Below are 22764 nucleotides of genomic sequence, written 5' to 3'. Positions count from 1 at the left end.
AATATTAATTAATATGAGAGCAAGCAAGCAAAGCAGCCATAGAAACAGAAATTCAGTCCACTTCTTTGAACCAAACAGTCCTTTCCATTCACTGCTCACCCCTTGTACAAGATGAGTAATTTTTAATGTTTGCATACTATATATATTTTTTTCTTTAAATTATTCATTTGTGACTGACTGTACAGAGCCTCTCTGTCCAAAAGACAATTCTAGTAACACCTAATTTCTATTTCTTCAAGGCTGAAACTCTTGGTAGGTATGAATTCAGGACATACTCATTCAAAGGTTACAAAGTACACAGGACTGTTGTCTAGTGCAGACTTTATTTTAGGAGCAAACATAAACACGAAGAAACTATAATCCTGGTGTAATGTAGGAATCTAATTAAGACTAATGAGGCAACATTAAATTTAATGTATGATGCCTTTTATATGCCTTACCATTAGAGCTGCAGCAAGCTGTTCATCAGAGCATCGAACTTTGGTGAAGAAGCCCCTCCAGGCACTGTTAAACAATCTGGGCTCAGGCCTTCTCCCACCCATTAGGTTGTGTTGGGCTTGCAAAAATCTAGATAAAAATGGAAATTTAGAGGGGGGAGAGAGGAAAGGGGGGAGGAGGACACAAGTTCTGACCATCTTTGAGGGGCTCAGTGAGCTGATAAAATGGGAGAGGAATTGCTGCCTGAGTGTGATGCCCTCGAGGAGGGACAACGCTGGGGCAGAAGGGAGGGGGGTGAAGGTTGATGTGGGAACTGCTGTTTCAGAGGCAACAGGAATGAGAAAAAGCTTGGAATTAAGTGACAGCATGTTGAGAACAGTGCTCATGGTGTGCTGGGGTAGGGCTTTTTACACGGGTGTGTAGTGAGAGGACGAGGGGCAGTGGTTTCAAACTTGAAGAGGGGAGATTTAGGTTAGGAAGAAATTTTTCCTTTGAGGGTGGTGAGACCCTGGCACAGGTTGGCCAAGGAAGCTGTGGCTGCCCCATCCCTGGAAGTGTTCAAGGGCAGTTTGGATGGGGCCTTGAGCAACCTGGTCTAGTGGAAGGTGTCCCTGGACATGCAGGGGGGTTGGCACTAGATGATCTTTAAGGTCCCTTCCCATCCAACCCATTCTGTGATTCTATTCTATGATCATAGCTTAACATCATAATGGTATGGTTTGTTGTGGATTTTTTAAAATGTTTTCTTTTATCTCTGGTTTGTTTTTGTGTTTTTTCCTAAATTGGTGAAGTACAGTGAGTTCCTTACTTGTATTTAACCACGCAGAAAAATAGGATTAAAGCTCCAGATTTAGATTTCATTCTCCAAATTCCTTCCCCTCGGTATAAAAGACTCCTTCCATAGTACAAACAAAACTTCTAACACTGATTTATCAAACAGCCTTTCAGATGCTCTGGTGAAGAAACTGATGCTGGTGGTGGCTTTGCAGATTAGTTCTTGAAGGTGTGGGATTTGGATGGTGCTGAGATAAGCTGAGTGCCAGCATTTGCCTCAATGGGCAGGGGAGTGTCCATGGAGTTAAAGATGGGTCTGAATGACTCCTGGGTGCTGAGGAATGGAGAGGTTTTTGGAGGGTCATTTATTGAGCTGACTTCATACAGTATCAACTGAGTCTACAGAGCTTGGAGTGCATGGGTCAGAAGTGCAGATTTGAGCTGTAGCTTGGATGAATTTGTGGGCTCTGGTGCCAATTGGTGATTGCCAGCTGCTGTCAGATGGGACCAAGCATGAGAAGATGATGAGGTAAGGAAGAGTTAGAGGGTGTGGGGAGAGGGGGACGGGGAGGGCTTGGTGTCAAAGTGCACTTCAACCCTGCTGCTTCGAAAGCTGAGTTTTAGCCTACTACATCCTGAAAATTCATTCCAGTTTATATTATTGCATGTGTTAGTGATGGCTTGAGTGTTTGAGACTTTGAAGTATTTCATCTACACATGAAATTGGAATTTTTTTATTTTTTCTTTCTTCCTTTTTTTTTTTTTTTCCTGTGGTATATAGCCATGGAAACCTGTAGTCTGTGCTGGAAAAAAATAAATGACTGGAAGTGTTCCTCAGTGACTAACTCACTACAAGACATTACTGTAAGTGCAAACATAAAGTTATACTTTTAACAACAAACAAATGCCATGCCCTGGCTCTAATTTTGAATTAGAGATTCAGCAGCCAAGCTGGTCTAAGGCAGAAGCCACTGTTCTTCTGATTCATCTTCTGCTCTTGAGACACCTGGCAGTGATGCTTTGGGAAAAGTGGAGGTACCTATTGCACAGGTTTGGTTTTGGAGAACGAGTTATTCCTCTCAGGACCATCAGAGGGTCCCATGAAAGCTCAGCTGGGGGCAGAAGGGGAAAGCAATATTTCTGGAGAGGTTTCATTCAAGGGGGTGAGGAGGAGCAATGCAGGTATTTGGGTGTTGACCTGACTGGGCTGCTGTTGAAGTGTGTTTGTTTGTTTGCAGGGGGAAAAAGCTTCAACAGAAGCAGATTTAGGCCAGTGCTGTGAGGTTTTTACAGTTCCCTGGTGTGTGTGTAATGTGCTGGGACCACCCCATCACACCTGACCCACATTGCCCGAGAGACAGAGAGGAAAAGCACATGGGAGGGAGTGATTTTCTTACCATAACCTGCTCTGCTCTTTCCCTTCCCTCAGGGCACTCTTGTGTGTGGCTACATGAGCAAACCTGAGTGCCTGCTTATGCTTCTGGCTTTTCCTCCCCGTTCAGTGCTGAGCAGAAGGTAGGTGGAGGATGCATTTTAAACCAGGAGCTGTGGAGGTTTATGGAAGCAGACACCTCCTGTGACCCCTCCCTTCTTCATTGCCTTTTAGCTCTTTGCTCATCTCTTCATGGAAAAATCCACAGGCAAACTGTGGAAAGTGCAGATTCATGACTGAGTTAATTTATTTTCATTTTCCTTTCCCTTTTCTAACTTTTTTCTCCAATTCTACAGCTGAAGAAGGGGTTCACTAATGCCCAGCCCTGCTATTTCTCATGCCTGAGCTAGGTGCATGTGTGCTTTTCATAGCACATGCATGGGGCATGTTTTGTAGGATTTTGTCTTTTCCTTGAAGCCATGCTCAAAAGTTCTGCTAAGCTTTTACCACTTGGATGCTTCCCTCTGGAGCTCCTGTGCTTGAGTCCTGTGGACTCTGGTGCCAGGATGTCCTCCAAGCTCAGAGTCCCCAACCTGCTGGTTTGCACATCAGGCCCTTGGGGTTTGTAACCCACTGTAAGCACATGTTGCAAACAGGTCTGAAATCCCATCGTTTGGTATTTAACCTAATTCTAGGGAAAGTGCAACAAACAAACTTACCTGTTTTTCATGGTTGTGTGGGAGTGTTGTTTGGATTTGGGTTAAACTCCTTGAAGGAGCTAAATGGCTTTTTTCTCTCGGTGTCCTACTCAAATATCTTTTCCTTTAGGAATGGAATTTGGCCCTCCTTTGGAGTCACCTTCCTTCTGCTCTCCCTCTAAAACAACCCTGGTGTTACTGTAGCTTGGGATTGCTGTCTGTTATGTTAGCCCAAACAAGTATGGTGCAAGCTTTGCAATAAACCCAGAGTGTTTGGTCTGATAGAAAACCACCCAGATGGCCTCAAATAGGATTCATAAATTGTACGTGGATCTGGTGGCTGTCAGAAGCCCACGGTTGTGTTTCCTGCCAGAGTGGCCAAGATGCTGTGGGAAATGCTAACTTTGTGCTGGAGGGATTTTCCTGCTGGGGTGTGGGTTGTGTTCTCCATATCCACATATTCATATCCCCATCTTGCTTGTTTCTTCACCCCAACAAGGAGTCAAAGTGGTGTTGACATAAGAAGCCCTCTGAACAAAGAAAATAGGTGATTCTCACCCAAAAGCATTGCAGGGCTTTCTATACCTTCCTCCCAAGCAGGGCTGTGCTCAGTTTCTGTAGGCACTGATCTGTCAGAGCTAAGGGTGAGTTTTTATCTGCTCCCTTTAACCTTCTTCTTCCTCAGAAAGCCTCTCTTTTAAAATGTAAATCACAATCCATGATCTGGGAGAGGCTGATACTCCCCACCTCTTCAAGAGGTAAATTGTTCTTTTAGAACAGTGATCTGTGCTCATGTCCTCATTTTTCATATTTCACTTTAAAAAAAAAAAAAAAAGGAAAAAAGAAAGAAAAGAAAAAATAATCTTCCAGGGACTTTGACTTAAGCAAAGGCACTTTAGAGTCTTTTTCTAATGTCATTCTGAAGTTAAAAAACAATTTGACTTCAAGGGAGATACGGCCCAATTTTTTAAAAACTTAATAGGATTAGTCATGGGAACTATTTTTAGCAAAAGTTCAACTTTATCCATGTATTTTAATGTGGGAAAAGTGTGTCCTTTTCCCTCTGCTAATGTTTGATGTATTCCAGCCCTCCTGCGAGTGTGTTTGAGTATCTTAGGGGCTCTGGAGTGGAGGAGAACTTCCTCTTGGATTCTCTCTGTTTTCTTTCGTGAAAATGACATTCCTAAGCTGTTTCACTTTCTGACAGGAAATGGAGCCTTGCCAAAAATGATTAAAGTCCAAGAAAGCATAACAGTTCCAAAGCTGCAGCAGTTCTTTAGGAGTCCCGAGTTTGACATTGTGTCAAACAAATGTGAAATATTGTTTAATAAATTTGAATAATACAGGGAAAGGGAAAAATGGTTCTTGGCTTGTAATGCTGGTGCTCTTTATTAAGTCTGTAAAGGACTGCCTAGCTCTAATAAATGGCAATATATACATAAATATACTTGTGCATGGATAACAGCTTAATATTGTAATATATAATGAACAGTGCACAGGCACCCCCCATGTGCAGGCTTTGATTTATATATATATATATATGACCATATATATATATATATTGACATGTGTGTGTAGCCCTCCTCACAAGTTTGTATGTATTTAGACATGGAATTGTATAAACTGCCCTGCCTGCTTCCTATAAGAAGTACCATGTTGTGGCATGATGTTATGGCTTTATAAAAGTACTAATTTAATGCTAGATGGTTTCTCAATGGTTTTTAATTCAGTGCTTGTTTAAAGGTTGTATTGTGTAGCCTTTTTACCCATGCCAAGTAACACCTTATCATGTAATCCCAGCATTATTAGAAGGGCTGTGCTGAGGAGCACTAAAAGCAGAGGGAATTGTGTGACACTGGCTCTGCCACCTCTTCACATTTAGCAGCCCCCTTCTGCCAGTCACTGAGAGTTTGACAGTGTTCAATATTAGGGTATGAACAGAAGAGCTCTAACAAAATCAGGCAGACTTCTAAGAAGTTCCTGTGCTGTCAACCCCAAGTGTTTAAACAAACCTGTCAGCCTCCTGCAGTCCTAAGGTTACTGCTCAGCACCCCCCTAAAAAGCAAAACCACTCAGCATTTGTAAGTTGGTTTCCAATTTCATTTGGATTTTAATCCTACTTCATGCACTGAAATTACATTTTAAAGTTTTGTCTCTGAGTTTTTTTCCTTTTTTCCTTTTTTCCTTTTTTCCTTTTTTCCTTTTTTCCTTTTTTTTTCTCTTTTCCTCTTTTCCTCTTTTCCTCTTTTCCTCTTTTCCTCTTTTCCTCTTTTCCTCTTTTCCTCTTTTCCTCTTTTCCTCTTTTCCTCTTTTCCTCTTTTCCTCTTTTCCTCTTTTCCTCTTTTCCTCTTTTCCTCTTTTCCTCTTTTCCTCTTTTCCTCTTTTCCTCTTTTCCTCTTTTCCTCTTTTCCTCTTTTCCTCTTTCCTCTTTCCTCTTTCCTCTTTTCCTCTTTTCCTCTTTTCCTCTTTTCCTCTTTCTTTTCCTTTTCCTTTTTCCCTCCTCCTCCTCCTCCTCCTCTTCCTCCTCTTCCTCCTCTTCCTCCTCTTCCTCCTCTTCCTCCTCTTCCTCCTCTTCCTCCTCTTCCTCCTCTTCCTCCTCTTCCTCCTCTTCCTCCTCTTCCTCCTCTTCCTCCTCTTCCTCCTCTTCCTCCTCTTCCTCCTCTTCCTCCTCTTCCTCCTCTTCCTCCTCTTCCTCCTCTTCCTCCTCTTCCTCCTCTTCCTCCTCTTCCTCCTCTTCCTCCTCTTCCTCCTCTTCCTCCTCTTCCTCCTCTTCCTCCTCTTCCTCCTCTTCCTCCTCTTCCTCCTCTTCCTCCTCTTCCTCCTCTTCCTCCTCTTCCTCCTCTTCCTCCTCTTCCTCCTCTTCCTCCTCTTCCTCCTCTTCCTCCTCTTCCTCCTCTTCCTCCTCTTCCTCCTCTTCCTCCTCTTCCTCTTCTTCTTTTCCTGAAGGCTGAATTACTCCATCACCAAATTCTGAGAGCTCCAAAGTTAGAAATAACCTAATGATGCCAGGCTCAATAAAATCGGAGCAACTGGCTACTTTTCTAGAAAACATGAAAAATTCCTTTGTTGGGTCTTGTAAGAAAAATCCACTTGTTCCCCCTCCATCAGATACATTGTTTCTCCACCAGAATATATCGAATATTCAAGAAGTTAGAGAAGAATTAAAATGTTCACTTGACATAACCTCCAAGACAAATCATTCTTTAAGTGAGATGCATTTTGATATGAAAACTTCATTATTTTTTCATTCTTTGTCAGGGGGGACTGTAGTGTTATTTGTTGGAAGGGAGTCACCTTCATCAGTTTTCCAGCAGCACTGGAGACCTCACAAAAAAAAAACAAACCCACAAACTCTCCCTTGGGAAAGTTTGAAGCAGGATCATTCCCCCCATCATCCCACACAGCCAGAGATTCACGGCTCCTTTTCAGAGAAGCTTAAATTGATCAGACAAGTCAGTCAATGTCATCAAGCACTATTTGTCACTTCATAAGCAGCTCGGATCTGCTGTCCTCTAAATGCAGAAGGACCGTCGGATAAATCACATCAACCGGTGGGAGTGGAGAGGGTCCCTTCATCCATAATTGGTGTGGTCTTCTCCTGTCACATTTACTCATCCACCACCAGCCCCGGCATGGATTGACACTGACAAAGAAAGAGCAGCCACTGTCAGAGGCACTGGAGTCTGTCTGCTACTCCTCTTTGCCCTGCTAATAGATATCTATCATAATATTGCATTAACATCACCAAAAATCAGACTTTCCACTCAGCTCTCTGGCTCTATCCATGACATATGTAGGGGGTCTCACTCAGGTTAAGGGGAGGGCTGACTGATGCAAAAGGAAAAGCTCCTGATTAAACCTGCTCAGCAAATCCATCAGCAGGGAGGAAAATTTGCTCCTCTGTGCACTGAGGCTAACTTCACAGAAAGAAAAAAAAAAAAAATAATGAAAAAAAAAGAAATGAGGGCAACACGATTTGTTGTCAACAACCCTTGAAGTAATTTGTTAATTGTTATTCTGTGGTGGCACAGGGGTGCTTTATGAACTTTATTCCTGTGAAGCTGATTGTATGGTTATATAGTTAATAAAATAATTAAGGAAATGGGACACTTCCCAAAACAATCTTAATGATCACTTAGCACACCTTTGAAAAAAAAAAAAATCAGTGACCATTTAGCACCCAACAAGTGCTCCCAAACCTTCTGGTACTGGGTTTGGCAAAAAGATTTTTTTTTTTTTTTTCCTAAGTGAACAGATGAAATTAACAGATGATATTTGTTGAGAAGGTGTGCCAGGCCACAAACTTTTTTTTCTTTTTTTTCTTTTTTTTTTTTTTTTTCCTGGAGAAATACTGGCCAGTTGCTACCAGGAATATGTTAGATTCATCAGCTGGCTCAGCCCTGGCCAGAAATCACAGTGGAATATCCAAACTGCTGTGGAGTCACATGTAAATCTCTCTGAAAACCTGGAGGCACGGATCATTTGTTCAGTGTTTGGTTCCAACAACATGCTCGTGGAGGAAAATACCTTGTTTGCTTCTAAAAAGATTGGAGCTGAATATGTAATTGCTGAGACAGGGAGCACTGGGATCTTGGGTCTCCAGGATGAAGATCCGGATCCTTCGTCTTTATTTTTGGGGGAGAAAAAGCCTAAAGTCAGTTTGCTTTTGTGTAAACGAGGCATCACATTGCCTGTTGTGTGGGAAAGTAGTGAGCTGTTTGCTTTTTAAAGGTGCTGGGTGTAAATGTCATGTTCCTGGCTGGAGTCTTGGCTGGGCCCAGAGGCAGAGCACAATAGTAAATGATTCTTGCAGTTTGTAGTCTGGGACGTCTCTTGACCCATATGCACAGATTATGAGCAATTTTTCCTTTCTGTGTTGGCTTCTGTGCCTCCTGGTGCAGAAGAAGTTGTCCTGAAAGCATGCCAGGAACCTAAGTAATAGGTAAGCAGCAGAAATGATTTTATCTCTGAAAGACTGAATTCTATTAATATTCATTCAATTTGCACTGTAAATGCGGCCGGTGTTCAAAAGAAAAACTCAAAGCAGTAGATCAAAAAAGTATTTCTCACTCAGTACAGGACTTAGACTTGTTTTTAAATGAACATAATAGAAATGTTAGGCCTAAAAGTGAAATGGGAAACAAATCACTGTGCAATGGAGAACTGAACAGCATCCCGAGGAGGCAGCTTGCATAGGAGCGCATTCATTGTCAACATCTGATCCTGAAAAGGTCAATAGTTAATTAAATAATCCATCACCTTAGGATAGAGAGCAGTCCTCACTTCTGACAATCAATGACAGAAATATTAAAAGGTCAGAAAATGAGTTACTATATATTGTGTTTTCTTCCTGTGCATTATAAAGATGTGACTTGGCTTGAACAGCATGGGCGTGAAGATAGGTAGGAAGAAATATTACCTATTGCCCAAATATTTTCTTAAATGATCTTTTACCAGGCTGCTTTATGTGTGGCCATCTGAAATGATGGGCCTCAGAGATGTAGTAAACTTTTAAAATGACATTTTAAGACTATATCACAGAATTTACAATACCCTTTGCTTAATGATCAGGGCGGTTTGGGAAGCTCCTTTCTCCCACGTTGCTGGAGGTCTTACTGGAATAAACTGGGCGAGTGTTCTGACATTCAGGTTTATGTCTGGACAGGGGTAGAGATGCTTTAGGAGCTGGAGAGGCAATTTTTCTGTGCCTGTTTGCTAGACTTGATGAGAACAAGTAAATGAGGCCACGTGCTTGACTCCTCTACCTGTCCCTGTGCACAAGCTGCTGCTCACACCTGGTTCCAGCTTCATCCTTAATAAATAATTGCATTGGTTAATATAGGGTGATGTTTTGGACACTAAAAATTATATAATTTAAATAAAATAATGATGTTGCTGTAAGCATTATTTTTTTGCTTTGCTCACTAGAGGCTTTTCTTTTTTTTTTTTCAGAAATTTTCCCTCCCAGGTTGTGAGGCTCCTTCTGCTTTATGTCGGTCAGATGATGAACATTGGTGATTTTTTCATTCCTTTCTCAAGGCAGGCTGAAGTTTTCTTCTCATTTTCCGAGTGGCAACTGTGCTTTATGTTTAGGGGGTCACATTTCTGTGCCCACCTCATCTGCTCCTGCAGGTGATTTCTTCCTCACTTCCTCCATTCCTCTGTGTGCATCTACAGAGCCAGAAGGGACTCTGCTGCTGGGACCACACCAGAACAGGGATGTGCTTCCCTTTTCTCATCACTATACAGTAAGGAACCCATGCATATTTATTGATGCTCTCTCTGTTTCTAAATTTTCTAAATTTTACTTCCCTGGTACGTAGCTTTACCCTCAGTGTAGGAAAGTCACTGTGCTGAATTCTGGCAAGTGTTCTCTGATTATTTCCTCTCACTATAAAGCGTTTTGAAAAGACTTTGTATGAGAGGCAATATAAAAATAAATTGAATTGAACTGTGGCTTCACCTTCCCAATTTTTTAGTGCAGAAACCTTTAGAGCAAAAACTGCAATAGAAGGACAAAGGAGGAGATTAAGACTGTGTCATGGAAGAGGTGATGCTGGGTGACAGGGCTGACCCTGTGTGCACAGTGTGGTGGGTTAGCAACTGGCTGTGTATTAATTAGATTTTAAGCATGCTCACAGCTGGGAAAAAGCCTGTTTGTATTTTTAGTGGGAAGGTTATTTTAAGCCATGAGAAAAAGGTATTAGGTATTATCTGCTGTGGGGGATTTCTGTAAACAAAGGTCTACCTGGTGGCTGTGCAAACATCTGTTCTGTTCTTACCCAACATTGCACGGTTCATTAAAACTTTACCCTGTTGGCCTCTGAAAGACCAGTTCTGGAAACATATAATCTTGCTTACAGAACCCACATTTGCAATGATTTGTCTTTTAAAAGAAAACAATCTTAGCTCATGGTAATGAGTTCCCCTTCTCTCCCCCCCCCCCTTTCCCACTCCCCAGTAGAAATATGATTTTATGTTTTACAATGCAGGCTCAAGGAGTTACATTAATAAATTACTTCTGGTTCATGAGAAGTGCTGTATTTTGACAATATCAGCCAACCTTTCCATTTGTTTAAGCAGGAAAAGTGGGGAGCCAAAATAAAGCTGTTACAGAAGAAATCTCAAGAATGTTTATGAAACTCTGCTCTAGCTACATTTATTAGGAGTCCAACCATAGTCTTAATTTGTCATACAGAATTCCAGGGGAGTGAGTAATTTCTAGGGCTTCTCTAAACGCCAGGACTTAATATTTTTTCTGTGGCAATTTTTTTGTAAACATGGAGTGGATTGAATAGGTTAAAGTGTGACAAAAAGGTATCTAGGATTTGTCATCTCCTGCTAACAACTGTTGGGTTTATTTCATAGCATCTCCTGGGGGTTTTCAGATGAATGGGTTTCTGATGGCAAGCAAAAGCACCCTGAGGATCTCTGATGGTGGGAACACACAAAGTTGAACTGTTTTAAACTGTTTGTTGAGGATTTGAGCTCTGATGGATCAGCTCTCCTGTATCCCTGCAGATCCCACCATGGTATCCATGTGTCACCTTCAGAGAAACCCACCCTGAACAGGAGGAAAACTGATGACCTTCTGGCAAGGATGCTTCTAGTGTTGTTTTTGTGCTGTGAAGAGGGGAGAAGCACAGCTTCCCAAGGAGGATTTTTAAGAGAATGGAGTTTGTGAATTTTCCTTGCCAGATTCCCTCGTTTTGCAGGAAGCCTGGATAATTGTGCTTTCTCTCCCCCCTCTTTCTCAGCTTGTGACTTCGATCTTTTATTTAGTGGTCTGAGGCTACCTCTCTGTTAGGGAATGGTAGGGGTGGATCTGAAGAGTGGAGTATCTGGTACTGAGGAGCACAGATCTACCATGTTTATGTGTTAGGGTTTGCCTTGGACTGGTGTGGTCCTGTAGATTAGTGAGGTCCTGTAAGACTGCACTGGGTCTGCCCATGCCAGTCCATGGTTGCCAGAAACCTCTTTGTAGTTGTTCCTGAACTGGTGGGGTAGTAAGGGACTGAGAAGCATCTTCCAGAAGCTCATTCCCAGCTCCAAACTGTTCACAGGAACACACAACTGCTTGTTAGCCAAAGTTTTGTGGCCCTTCCATGTGTAGATTGATGAGTTGTGTCCTGTTGTGTCCTGTGGACTCCTCAAAATGAGGTGTTTCTGGCAGGTTTGCAGGAGATCCCTTCCCCACTTCCATGCCTTCATTCCCTCCTTATGCAGGAACCTGGTGAGCATCTCCATGTGACAGTCTGACTGTGTCCCTTGGCTCAACATGAGCACATCAGTAATTCCAGAGACCAAACTCCATTCCTAGAGACTGTGTTTGGGGCCCGTGTTGCCTTGGGAGGGACACAAGCCTGCCTTGTCTTGACCTGTGCATTCTTGTATCCTCTCAGAGGTCTTTTTTTTTTTTTTTTCATGGCTTTGAATCATGTGGCAGCAACTGCTCATCTGAACCAGTGCATCAGTTCTCATGGTCCCCTGCTCACCAGCTTGATTGCCCTGGGTCAGACAAACACAGCAGAAGTCATCGTCTAAGGGGAAAACCCACTCGTTTCTCACTGCATTCCCAACCACTTCAGAACCTCTGCCAGCACATGTTAACTCTGATAACATTTTAAGATACTGCTGTAATGAAAGGAAAGCCTTGCTTGCAAGGCCACATTGTCTGAAGTTCTCCCATCCCTCATTTAAATCCAACATAATTAGTACAACTCCAGGCTTTGTTGTTATACATGCTGGAGTATAATGGCTGCTATTATAGCAGCTTGCAGGAGCAAAGATATATGATATTGAATGATATGCCAAGGAAAAATAAACATGTTTCATTTCTTCATTAGATAATGTTTATTTATAGCCCAATATATATCTACCTCCACTGTACCATTAAAGTTTTGACTGCTTTTTAACTATAAAATTTGATATTGTTGTGGCAGCTGCACTGCTCGAATGATTGCTATAGTACAGCTGTTATCAAAGAGTAAGATTTATAGCTACACTACATGGTGTAAAGATATGTGCATATTTACTTTGTGTTTTACTACTTGTGTCCTATATTTTAACGGCACAAGGTGAGATGAAATAGTAAAATAATAAACTCTTTTGCTGCTGCTAGAGTGAAAGGCACAATTTGTTTAAAGTTGGGTGGTTAATTTTCTATTGTGCTAAAAATAAAAACTTTCTTTTCTCTGATAGTTTTGCTTTGCTTAAATACAGTTTTCATGTCAGGAGTGAGCTTTGGGGGTTTTTTTGTGTGCTGTTTTTACTTTGCAGAGAAGTGTTCTGGAACTGAAGTGAGAACTTTATACTTGATGTTTCATGTCAAGCCTGGGTAAAGATCAGTATTTTAACTCTTTGTTAATCATAGTGAAGGGCTGCTCCTCACATGGGTGTTTCTCTAGTAAAAGCACTATAGGGGGTGTGTGAAAAGGACACCAATATCCACTTTTTTGAGGCTCCTGATTGCAACACCTGCCTGAGACCCACACCATGTATGAGGAATGGACTTGGAAGACCTCTTGGTAAGGGAAGGGATGATGAAGTCAGTCCAACCCCATGGTCAGATCCTGGCCATCAGTACAAACTCATGGATAGCCAGTGCTGGGCTGTTCTGCTCAAATTCTGACTCAAGGGATTGATCTCTGTGGGATGAAAGGCTTGTAACTGTAGCACAAAGCATTTGCAGGGAAATACCTTGGGTTGCCATTTCAATTTTGTGAATAAGCAATGGTTTTTTGTATGTCCCACCTAGTTTTCTACTGGTTGCATGTCACACAACAGGTACCATCTGTTCAAAAGGGCCTGCAAGCAGAATTAGGTTATTTCATCAAGGCTGAGGTATTTTAGCAGAAATAACATGATGTGGCTTCAGTGCAATGCTCTGTCCTGCAGGTAAGAAGAAAAATTACAATTCAGCTGTTCTCTGAAATTCCAAACCCAGAAGAAAACAAAAGGAGAGGTTAAACCACAGAGGGATGGTGAGAGGTAGACTTTGTATTCTTGATTCATTTCTATGATGTGTGTTGGGTCCTTTGGTTGGGTCCATGCTGTGTCCAGTCCTGTTCCTGGCAAATTTAATCATGTTGTACTTCTTGTGAGGGGGGAAAACAGGGGCACAAGCTGTCCCTTAAAATAATCCAGCAAATCAGGATTCCTTGATGCTAGTCTGCTTTCAGGTGACTCAGTCACATCTTGGGGTTCCTCCCAAACCATTCCGTGGATTGAATCTGTTCTATTTGATTTTTGCTTTTGTTCAAAGCAGTAGAACATCAGTTACAGCAGCTTGGTCTCCTCTGAGCACCCTTCTACCTGTTGCCTTGAGTTTGTCCTGTGATTGTAGATACACCTCCCCATTGGACTTGTAAAATATTTAAATGAAATCAAGGAGGCACTGGGGACACATCCAGCTGAAAGAGGAGAAATCTCTGTGGTGCTTGGCTCTGCCATCTGAACAGCTTCTCACTGGAGATGTAGCCTGCACATCATGGGACAGGAACATGAGGATTCTGCCAGGTTTTAATGCTCTGTACCAGCTCTTTTGACTTGGTAAGCAAAGTGACTCCTCATGTTATGGTACATTCTGTTTCCTTAGTACCATGTTCTGCCTCTGCTGTACATAGGAGCTTTGAAAGCTATGTAAAAATGCTGTGAAAACAGGCTTTCTCATGAGGTCTCCTTTCCTTCCTGGATTTTCTGATGTCATAAACCCAAGAATAGCCTTTTGTCTTGATATTTTGGGTTTTTTTTCTTTTCTTTTTTTTTTTTCTTCCTTTCTGGCATGAAACAAAAGGCTATAACAAATTTAAAAAAAAAAAAGAAAAAAAAAGAACTTCATGTCTTCTAGATTTGGCTCAAGATTTTCCTTGAGGTTTGAGAAAAGCTTCAAGCTTCCTAGTATTTTACCCAGTCATCCCTACCATGAAGTTATTTTGCCTTAGGGTGGTGGTTTGTACAATTTACTTAAGCATTACTTCTTTTCAAAACTTTGACCAACAACTTCGTGGAGTCCCTAAGCACAGAGTGCAGGGAGAATTTAGAGGCTCAGTTAATATGCAAATCAATGCTAATGAGGCAAAGAAGCAGCCGGTAAAGCAGATCTGGCAAGTGAGTGGACATGAAGTAAAGTGAATGTGATAGAGGAGAAAGTGGAGATGTGGGTGGGTCAACAGGACAGGAAATTCCTCAGTTTATCCATTTGATCCGTAGCTGCTGCCTCTGAGCATTGGGGTGGAAGCTGAACCTGTTCCCCTCCCTTTGGCACCCAGAAAAAATGGCAATTCAGGGAAAACCACCCTGCCCAGGGCAGACAATTCTGTCCTACCTGTCCCAACAGATCCATAGGTGGTGGAGACCATTCCTTCAGATGAATGATAAATTCATCTTAATAGAGCTAAGTGTTAGTTTTCAGTGCTTTCACTGCTTTTTTTTTTTTTTTTTCCCCCCTTTTTAATTTTTTTTCTTCTTTTTTATTTTTTCCTTTTTTTTTCCTTTTTTTTTCCTTTTTTTTCCTTTTTTTTTCCTTTTTTTTTCCTTTTTTTTTCCTTTTTTTTTCCTTTTTTTCCTCTTTTTTTTTTCCCCTTCTTTCCCCTTCTTTCCCCTTCTTTCCCCTTCTTTCCCCTTCTTTCCCCTTCTTTCCCCTTCTTTCCCCTTCTTTCCCCTTCTTTCCCCTTCTTTCCCCTTCTTTCCCCTTCTTTCCCCTTCTTTCCCCTTCTTTCCCCTTCTTTCCCCTTCTTTCCCCTTCTTTCCCCTTCTTTCCCCTTCTTTCCCCTTCTTTCCCCTTCTTTCCCCTTCTTTCCCCTTCTTTCCCCTTCTTTCCCCTTCTTTCCCCTTCTTTCCCCTTCTTTCCCCTTCTTTCCCCTTCTTTCCCCTTCTTTCCCCTTCTTTCCCCTTCTTTCCCCTTCTTTCCCCTTCTTTCCCCTTCTTTCCCCTTCTTTCCCCTTCTTTCCCCTTCTTTCCCCTTCTTTCCCCTTCTTTCCCCTTCTTTCCCCTTCTTTCCCCTTCTTTCCCCTTCTTTCCCCTTCTTTCCCCTTCTTTCCCCTTCTTTCCCCTTCTTTCCCCTTCTTTCCCCTTCTTTCCCCTTCTTTCCCCTTCTTTCCCCTTCTTTCCCCTTCTTTCCCCTTCTTTCCCCTTCTCTCTTCTCTCCCTTCTTCCCTGCCTGATATTGCTGCATATCAGATTTTGGAATTACAGAGTAACCACATCCTAATCCCAGGTTTTTCTGCTGATCAGAAACAATTTTTTTTCTGTTGCCAATTGTAGTACTTTAATTCTTTTTGTCTTAACTCTGTAACTACATTTAAGAGAAGATAGATGCCTAGAAATTTTTACCCCTGGTGATCTGGGGAACTTTTCCACTGACCAGACCTTAACAGTAACTTTAATATTAAGTTACAGAAATATTCTTAGAGCATATAAAGAGGGTGAGTCTTTGAGGTCCAGGAAACAGAAATGGATACCAGTAGCTCTGCTATAAAGACTCCTGCATCATCTGGTGAGTCCATTTTCCTTATTTAAAAAAGATGGGTGGGGGGGGAGGGAAGAGAAGTAAAAAAGATAGAAAATAAGTAGCAGAAAAACACACTGAAATAACACACCCACTAAAATAATGAAGCCATAAACACAAGGAAAATTTGTGTTAAGGCTACAAAAATACTTTACCTCAGTTCCCTTGGGGCTTTTCTTTACAAGACACATGGCCCTGTTCACTTTATGAGAAGAATCCAAGACTCTAAGCTGTATTTCCAAGGCTGGGCAATACTTTAAGAAAATATTGTACAACTTCAGTGTCTGGTCTCACCCAGGATAAGTTCAAAAGAGCTTTATAGGCAAATTCTGGAGCATGTACCATGGCTTGAAGTCTATCACCCATTGGTCCAGTAGCTGATGTGTTGTAGAACCAGGCCCTTAATAACATCCCAGATCAGTCATTTTAAAGCTCACATGTTGAATATCTCAACTGTGTGACTTTTTTGGGGTTTCTTTTTTTTTTTTGAGATTGAACAAAACCAAAGCTCATAGGGCAATGCTTTGTTTATACATCCTCAGGCACCATCTTGCTGTTTTGTTCTTTGCCAGCACGTTACTGTACTCTGAGATCTCCCTTTATCTCCACCTTTCCCTTTTTACCATCTCTGCTTCTCTGTGTTTTCTTAGGGAAAAATAAACAAAACACCACCTCTTGCTCCCACACATAGTGAGGTGATAGAGAAATATTTATAGAATTAGCAGTGATTCTGGTTTGTATCCACTGAAGTAGCAAGACAGCCTTAATGACTCCACAAAGATAGCTCTGTCTTAATAATATTTATGCTGTTGTTGTCTTCTAGGTCTTACAAGTCCTTTCCAGTGTCAAAGTTAGTATTTCCTGTGACTGAAGTCAATGAAACTATTTGTGTGAGTCAGGACTAATTGTGTGTTTTAATGATTGTGGATGTATTTTAACCAGAAGTCTCATGACATCTTCAGCAAGCTTTGAAACCTGGTGCCTTGGATTCTAAATCTTGTGGTGGCCAGGTTTTTTTTATAGAGATGAACACCCAAACCTCCCTGAGCTCTGCTCTGAGGAGGGAAGGGAGATTTTCCTTGGGGAAATCCAACTCCTTGAGTTTGGCAGCCCTGAAGTGGCTGATGGAGAAGTGGCTGCTGGGGTGGTTTCTCTGCAGGCTTCCACCAGCAGTGCAAGGGGTAGAGATGCTCTGCGGGATGTGAAAGCAGCCCAGGGTTTTGTCTTTCAGGATGGGTAAGTAATGCCTGGGTGTGTGGGTGGGAAAGAGAGAGAAATTTGGAACGTTTCAATGAAGCATCTCTTTCCCCAAGTGCCACGTGAGACAGGGCTGTGGCATTATCTGATGAAGCAAATCTTGTCATCTTTTTGAACAAAATGCTTCTGTGGCTGGCTCCTTGTAAATGTATAATGCCAGACTTGTGCTGAAAGCTGTGAAGCTGGGGCAGGACACAGCTGCTGCACTGATTTCCCAAGACCTCACTCAGAGTGACATGGTGGTTTCTGTACCAACAGCATCCTGGTCCCCTCTCCCAGCTCCTCCTTCCCACTGGGAAAGTTTCACCTTTTTATGACTTAATGGCAGGAATGAACCTTTTTGACTAGTTTTCCCTTAGAGGGAACTTTCTTCTTGGAGATTTAAAATTAAAGCTTCTTGGCCTTTCTAATCACCTTCCAATGACAATGCAGGAAAGCCATTATTGAGTAGAGTTTAAATGATTTTTGTTATATTATGATTACATAAGAAAGGAGAAAAACCTTTCAAATTATGTCCTAGTGACAATATTAAACACATATGATAAAACATACATAGCCTCTTTAAATTTACTGTATCTGATCTGGCATTTGCTGCCTACATGCTGGTGTCCATATGTGTGTGTTATAGATCAGTCTCTGTGTTATATGGAAGGAGGAAGAGGGCTGATAAGCTAAATCAATGAGAAATTAATATGATATGATAGCAGCCTGCTTCAAAGCTTTTCTCAGTGTTCAGAAGCACTCTCTTTTTCATCAGGGTGTTCAGAAGCACTCTCTTTTTCATCAGGGCCTCTAAGTCTGCTGCATTTTTCCAGAGCTCCATTCCCACCCTGAAAAAGAGATGAGAGGATTTTGCCATGTCAAGGCTGGTTTGGGAAATATTTTGGGGCCTGCCTTAAAATTTCTCCCAAGTTTTCCTTTGCTCTGTGTGTCTTTTTGGGTTTTTTTTTTTTTTGTTGTTGTTTACTTGTTTTTTCTTTCATAGGTTGAGTAGGAAGGGAGAAGGTCTGCCTTGGACATTCTACACAAGCAAGGATGCAGCAGGTAAGATGCTCCATTGCTTGACTCTGTAGAGGGTTGTCCAGCATCATGTGGGTCAATAGGTCATGTGTCCAACTTGTAAAATTCCTCATCTGTTCCTTCCCCCTGGAGTTGGAGAGAGCTGATGTTCACCACCCCTTTTACACTGTAGGATTTTTACCAGACACCTTTATAAGATCCAACTTCTCTACCCCTGTAGCAAAGACCAATACAAATGCTAAATCCTATCTCAAAGATGTCCTCTAGGAAAAGAAAAATTAAATAAATCTGTCATAAATGAAAAGTTCTTCCTAACAGACAAGCATTTGGTGATTTTTATTGACTGTTGTTTAGCTCTGATACTTTTCTAAGCCAATCATCATGTTTGTATTTTTTTTTTTTGATCTACTGTTCAATGGTCTGCATTTGTTAATAAGCATCTGAAGATAATTTAAATTCTTGATAATTTCCAGTAAATGCTGGAAGTATGTGTCAGTTGCCAATATCTGTTTCTCCCTTATGTGCAAATACCTGGTCATGCAAAACTTCTAACAGGTTTTTAGGTGAATCACAGATGAAATCCTGGCTACTACCTCAAATTAACATTAACAAGCAACAAGAAAAAGGTGAACTATTTATTTTTTCACAAAAAAGATACATTTTTGAGTAAGCACATTCCTAAATATCTCATTTGTTTTCTTATTCCAAATGTATTTATAGTCTGTGTGATGGAATTAAAACTAAACTCTTTCCTGGTTTTACTGTGGTGTTTGCACATTCTCAGTCACCTGAGCTTCAGAGAATGTGTGAATGGGAATTTGAAGTAAGGGTGGCTCAGTACATCCCAGGATATACCTTGACAGGGGTATTAATTCACTGGATCTTTACTCCACTTGGAGTTTTTTGATGTGTACATTTGGTTGTGATGCCATACTGGATATCATGTAGAACATCAAAGAGCTAAGGAAGTACCAAGGTATGCTGTATTTCTTCTGTTCATATCAACAAAATCATTTTCAACCTTGGATACCTTCTGCTTAAAATCTGTAGCACTTACTCCATTTTTTGTTTGCATCATTTCTGTCCAAAGCCAATATTTGTAACAGGAAAAGAGAAGACTAGGCTTTTATATATGTGTCTATACATATATATATAATAATCATTTAATTCTCAGATTTTTTTGGCAAAAAAGGCAAAAGCCTCCCCCAAAAAGCTTAGTTCATAGAGTAAGATCAGTTTGCTTTCCACCCTGTTACAAAATTATTAACTTTTTCCTAAACTGGATTGCTTCCTAAAGGCACTGTGAATTCTTCCTATTGAGAGAGCATTCCCCAGCAGAGTTGCTGAAGTCTTCAGAGATTCCTCCAGTGCCAGGACTGCAGGCTGAGCACATCAGCAGAAGGTTTTTTAGACAGTCCCAAGCAAGGCAGGTAAAAGGCAGGTGTGACATGACAGCCATGTAGATATTTTCACACGGAAGGTGAACCCAGGCTGATGTGTGCTGCTCCTGATGAAGAGGGCTTCTTCCCTCAAGTTTAGTGGCATCCTAAACATCTGCACAACTTCTGAGAGTTTTGCAATGTAGGGAGCCTGAGCTTTGGTCTCCTTTGGGAAGGTTGCTTAAATAAAGGAGCTTGGATGTGGAAGGTGTTGAGCTGAGGGTTGATGGTCTGAAGTGTAAATTTATGAGTAAGGTGAGGACAGGCCTGGATCAGCCCAGTGTATCCTCTGCTCCCTTCAGAGGTGACCCCAGCATCCCCCTGACAGAGGAATGATCAGGCTGTCCACCCCAAAAAGAAGACAAAGAAAATGATTGTTCAACCTTTGCACATCCTGATGAGTAGTTACTTACTGTTATCTGGCAAAGCATGTTAGAAACTGGAAGAGAGGGTTGGGTTTTTTTGTTGGTTTGTTTTTTGTTTTTTTTTTGACAAAATAGTTTAAAATAGTGATTGCAATTGAAACCAGCTGCTGCAGATATTAGCTTTTGCAGGAATGCAATTATAATAATCCTTACACTTTCCAGAGTGCTGCTTCTACCAAGGCAAATGGCTTTCACAAATTTATTTTTCTACAGTGCCTCTGCAAGGTGCCCAGCTCGGAGGTGGACAGATGCCAATGGGTGAGCAGGGCCTTGTGGAACAGGTTTCAAACCAGGGCTCAGAAATTCCTTAGGATCCAGAATGTCCCTGAAGAAGAGGCAGGAGCTCACCTTCTGGGGTGTGTCCCTCCAAAGATAGGTTCTATATGAGCCATAGGTTGCTTTCTGCCACTCTGTCATTTGGTGTGCTTCTGCAAAGAAGTGCATGTGGGATCGATGGCATATGGTGTATTAAGAAAGAATAACACCAGATTTTTTTTTTTTAAAAAAAATGTATTCATCCATTAAATGGTGTAAATTAAAGTAAGCTGTCAAGATGACAGCACAATAATGCCATCTTTGCAATATCACATACTGCAGCACAGTTAAATCATATCACTTTTGCGGAAGAATTACAGATGAGATCCAAGAAAAAATTGCTTTTGAAATGCAATTCTTTGTTAGTTAAGAATCATTGCTGCTAGCCAGGATCCCCTACCAACACATAAAGCACAGAGTAACCATAATAAATCATAATAATTTATATCCCAGCTAATTCTGGGGAAGTAGCGTCGGGGGTTACACTTCAGATACACTTCATATTACTCAAACTGTAATTATTTTCATTAAAAATATAAAATTGCTTACAGCCGATTAGCTTGAAACACACAGCATTGCACATTTAACCATGTACACAACAGGGCCACCAGAGTTCAAAACAAGTAAAGTCAAGTGTTAAATAAGAGCACTTGACTCATACTTTTTAATTGCACATCTTTGTAGACCCAATCAATGTACTTTTAATATTCCTTCTTAGAGAAACATCGGGCTGGCTTTTTCAATCACCAGCAGGTTGATTAAAAGTCAATGTCAAAACAAACTTGAGAAAATCCTGTTAGGTGCTTGTAAATACAGCCTCCCTAATGGCTTGCACGTGTCAAGAGGGCAAATTTTATTTCAGGAGGAGGAAAGGAAACGCTGCGAGGCTGGGAGAAGGCGAGCAGTGGAAGGCTTGAAGAGTTTGAACGTTTTCAAGTGTAATAATTTAGAGCACCACTCTCTCTCTCTAGTGCCTTTCTCTAACAAGCTCAAGGAGTTCTACAAACAGTAATTAATTACAGCCTCCAACACCTCTGCAAGGTAAGGACAATCAGTGTGAGGTGCTCTCCATCCATCCGTGGAGGAACCCTACAAAGCCCTGATCCCAGGAGGACACAGGGGTGCAGGAGAGCTTTCCCCTTCCCCTGTTAGGCTTGAAGAGGCTGTGATGCTTAAGCTCTGTGCCTAATACTTCCCTGTTGGGTTTGATTTATTGCTGGGTGTCTGATTTTGTTGTTTATGTGATCATCCCACCAGCAGAGATGTTAACCTGAGAGCAGTGCATTAATCCCTTGGATCTACTCTACCCTTTTGCCTCTCTGTTTCTTGTTATTCTTTTATAAGCAGATGAATGAAATCCACTTACTGGAGCTGAAATTGTGCAAATCATCTCTTCCTTTGCACTTTAAAATCTTTGCTCCTCTGAACAAAACCACAGAAACTTTTCACCTCTTTGTAGAGTTTCTAGTAGAGGTGACCTGGGACAAGTCCATGTAGTAAGGCAGAATGGGAAGCTTCATGGCTGTGTTGAAGAGGGAAAGATGGATCAGGTCTGAGCAGGATCAAGACACGTTAAATACATCTATTGTACCTAAAGTCAGCTACTGATTAATAATAAAATGTATTTATTACAGTATTATCCATTACAGTAAATAATACTGTAATAAAATGTAGCCTAAAAAGTGTTTTCTTGCAGGATCATCCACCATCCACTGCAAAAGATGGGTTTGGCTGGAGGAATGCATGAAAACCTTGGAACTGACAAAGTCTTAAATGGAGGATGATGCAGAGATTTCCAGAGAAAGGAAGGAAGAGGGAGTTTTCACTTGTGCAAATGGCTCCTGAAGTCAGTGTGAGTACAGAACTTGACCCCAGCCCACATTTCCAATAGTTTACCTAGAAAATAATTCTAAAAATCTCCTGTGATACATATTTTGATGTTGGGTGTTATCCATCCAGACCCTGGAAATCTTCTGGAGCACAGCTGGATTTTTTTTTTTTTTTTTTTTTTTTTTTTTTTTTTTTTTTTTTTTTTTTTTTTTTTTTTGTGCCTCTAACAAAAATATCTACTGAGAAGGGATGAAGGGCCCAGGCAGGTTGGCTGAAAACTCTTCTGCTGAAGGCACTTTCCAGCAGCAGTTCTGGGGGCAGTTCCAGCTGACTTTTGAGTTCCTTTTGAACCCTGGAATGGCTTCCTACATTTTTTGGTGCTCTTGGTCTCTTTGGCAGACTGGACCTCTAATTTACATTTAGTTTAAGACAACTCCATCCTTTCTTATTGAGTCAGGAGTGGATCCTCAGTGTACTGGATTACTGTCATGTCCTTTTTTTGCCTTATTTCTCCCTAAGTGGAACAGTCCAAGGTGTTTCTTTGACCCCGGCAATGGAAGAACTGGTTGCCTCAATCTTTATTCTATCTCCTCACAAACTGAGGAGCAGTGGTAGTGTTGGATTTAGGGAATTAAGAGACAGAGATTAGGGGTAAATCTTCAGGCTTAGTTTTTCACAATAGAAAACT

The 22764-nt window shown here is 41.4% G+C and overlaps 1 long non-coding RNA gene across 1 annotated transcript; it reads left to right on the top strand.

Moving 5' to 3' along the window:
- The first annotated feature begins 1600 nt into the window (after positions 1 to 1600).
- LOC139797253 (uncharacterized) lies at positions 1601 to 2727 on the top strand. The gene is made up of 3 exons (XR_011726372.1): positions 1601 to 1741; positions 1994 to 2076; positions 2642 to 2727. It is a non-coding gene; the product is annotated as an uncharacterized lncRNA (long non-coding RNA).
- The last annotated feature ends 20037 nt before the right edge of the window (positions 2728 to 22764 follow it).

Source organism: Heliangelus exortis, chromosome 6 (genome assembly GCF_036169615.1).
Source record: "Heliangelus exortis chromosome 6, bHelExo1.hap1, whole genome shotgun sequence".
NCBI classification, from domain to species: Eukaryota; Metazoa; Chordata; class Aves; order Apodiformes; family Trochilidae; genus Heliangelus; species Heliangelus exortis.
Note: the sequence above shows the minus strand (reverse complement) of the source record. Positions and strands in the feature narration are given on the sequence as shown.